Consider the following 3,039-nt stretch of genomic DNA (forward strand, 5'->3'; position numbering starts at 1 on the left):
CACTGCCGCTCCGTGTGCGGGGCCCACTAAGCCCGCGCCCGCCGGAACTCGCGCTGGCCAGTGAGCGCCGCGCGCAGTCCCGGTTCCCGACTGCGCCTCTCCCTCCACACCTCCACGCAAGCAGAGGGAGGAGGCTCCGGCCTCGGCCAGCCCAGAGAGGGACTCCCACAGTGCCGTGGCGTGCTGAAGGGCTCCTCAAGCGCCGCCAGAGTGGACGCCGAGGCGGAGGAGGCGCCGAGAGCAAGGGCTGCTAGCACGTTGTCACCTCTCACTATGAAGGAGAGTCACCAGGATATGGACTATCCCCTGAAAATAAATCCCTTCAAAGAGATTAGTGTAGACATGGGGAAAGATTTGGAAAGAGTTAAATTAGTAGGTGGAATTCATAATTCCATAAATTAAGGATTGGAACCAATTAGGGTAGAGAGCTCTGGGTGGACACCAAGGAAAAGCTGCTGCTTATAGGGAGAATGTGGATCACAGTGATGCAGAATTGGTGAGCACACTGGTCAGGGCTAGCCCCTTACGTCCTTAGTCACAGCTGCCTGTTTTTTTGTGTGTGTGTGTGTGTGTTTTTTTTTTTTGAAACGGAGTCTCGCTCTGTCGCCCAGGCTGGAGTGCAGTGGCGCAACCTCGACTCACTGCAAACTCCGCCTCCCGGGTTCACGCCATTTTCCTGCCTCAGCCTCCCGAGTAGCTGGGACTACAGGTGTCCGCCACCGCGCCTGGCTGATTTTTTTGTATTTTTTTAAGTAGAGACGGGTTTTCACTGTGTTAGCCAAGATGGTCTGGATCTCCTGACCTCATGATCCACCCGCCTCGGCCTCCCAAAGTTCTGGGATTATAGGTGTGAGCCACTGCACCCAGCACAGCTGTCGTTTTTAAATACTAATTGGACAGTCACACAGGTCTGTTTTCCGTTTACATGTTCTTATTTTGTCTAAATTCATCACATCAGTAATATCTAGAGTAGGCACACTTTATTTTTCCTGCTGCACCAGTTGTAGCTGGTTGTGTAAAATTCAAGTCCCAAATAAAATCTGTTAGTAATCGATTGATGACATCATCGTTGGAGTGGAAGTCCCAGGTTAAGCCTACACTAAATTATCCTTACATGTTCAGGCTACGTCTAAACATCTGAGAACCCGTGAGACAGATCTACTAGGAATCTCTTTACCGTAAAGAATGAGACATTGTCCCCTTCCGTAATCAGTCCTCTGAATGAGGAAAGCAAGCCAGTAAGACACGGTGGTGCCATGATGGAGAGCAGCTGTGATTTTGAGTACAGCATGAGGTCTGTAACTTCACCATCGATTACAGTCCCCATCAATTTGTTTCTGGTGTTAGGAGAGAGTAGCAAGTTAAAGATGTATTTGTCAAAACACCTGTCAGACGTCAACAACCTCAGAGCAGGTCGCATTTGAAACTCATGAAACGGTGCCTCAAAGTACGGGAGGGAGATTATTCTGAGTCAGTGGAGAACTCAGCAAGGTTCAGTCATCTCAAAACAGGGTCAGCAGCCCTGGTAGTCCTGACATAGAGTGGCAGCATTGGTAGCATGCACAGGAGCAGAGGCAGCAACAAAGTGAGAGGAGGCCCTCCACTTCTGCTGGGCGCCCTAGTAGCAGCAGCAACACAGCAGTGGTGCCACTGGTGGCCTGGCAGAGTGGAATTGGGTTGATTCAGCCCAGCACCTTCAGGCTGTGACTTTAGCAGACAGAAGTAGGTAGTGGTGGCAGTGGCTCCCAACTGCATTTACAGCCCCAGGACAAGGAGACCTGAAGCAGAAACAATGCCGGAGTAGAACAGCAGATGTCCTAGACCAGTAGTGTATGGAATCTGGAAACAGATAGCCTTGATCAAATCTTGCATCTGCCATTTGCTAGCTTTTTGAAGCCTTGAGTAAATTACTAACCTCTCTGGGTCTGTTTTCTCCTCAGTAAATAATATCCAGCTCATAGAGATGTTTAGAAAATTAAATGAAAAAGCACAGTTTAAGGAGGTGACACAATAGTAAGCACATGATTTATTTCCTCATCTTTATGACATCTCACACTGGTCCAGTCCAAGATTACCTAATATTCAGATTAATTTCATGAACTGCTATATTACTCCAGCAACTCAAATCCAAAATAGATGAGAAAGGAACTAAAGAAAATGGACAGCCATTGCTGGACCTATTGTGTAGTTACAAATGCTGACTACATACCAGGCACTGTTTAGGTGACTTTAGGAATGTCACATACAAATCCAGACTTATAATTCTGGAATGTCACATACAAATTTAAGAATTGCTGACCAGGCGCAGTGGCTCACGCCTGTAATCCCAGCACTTTGAGAGGCCCAGGCGGGTGGATCACCTGAGGTCAGGAGTTCAAGATTAGTCTGGCCAACATGGTGAAACCCCATCTCTAGTAAAAATATAAAAATATAAAAATTAGCCGGGCATGGTGGCGCGTGCCTGCAGTCCCAGCTGCTTAGGAGGCTGAGGCAGGAGAATCGCTTGAACCCGGCAGGTGGAGGTTGCAATGAACCAAGATTGCACCACTGAACTCGAGCCTGGGCGACAGAGCAAGACTTCGTCTCAAAAAAATAAAAATAATAATTTTAAGAATTGTCATTACTTAACCATGGGAGAGGGTGTGGGCAGACAAAGATTTTCCACTGTGTATTTTCATGGTTTTGCCTTTGAACGATGTCCTCTCTTCCAAAATTTTTTTTTTGCTTTTAAATGCCACATAAAGGCAGCTCATGTTCTTTACATCGCCGTTATCAAGAGGATCGTCATTCAAATACACTAACCACTGACAATGCTAACTAATTGGGAGTCAAGGACTGGGCGGAAAGATCGGCCAACCGCAGGCTGCCGGCCAGCAACTGCGGCGGAAGGCGGACTCTCGCGGGAGCCACAGAGAGGCCAGCAGCCGGCCACGTGACTTCCGGGCGGCCGGCTCTACCTAAGTCTCCGCGCTGAGCAGCCACGTCGGCGGCGTTTCCCGTTCAGGGGAGGGGCGTGGCGAAGGCCCGTGCGTGGTACGT

Source organism: Macaca mulatta, chromosome 4 (assembly GCF_049350105.2).
Source record: "Macaca mulatta isolate MMU2019108-1 chromosome 4, T2T-MMU8v2.0, whole genome shotgun sequence".
Classification (NCBI taxonomy): domain Eukaryota; kingdom Metazoa; phylum Chordata; class Mammalia; order Primates; family Cercopithecidae; genus Macaca; species Macaca mulatta.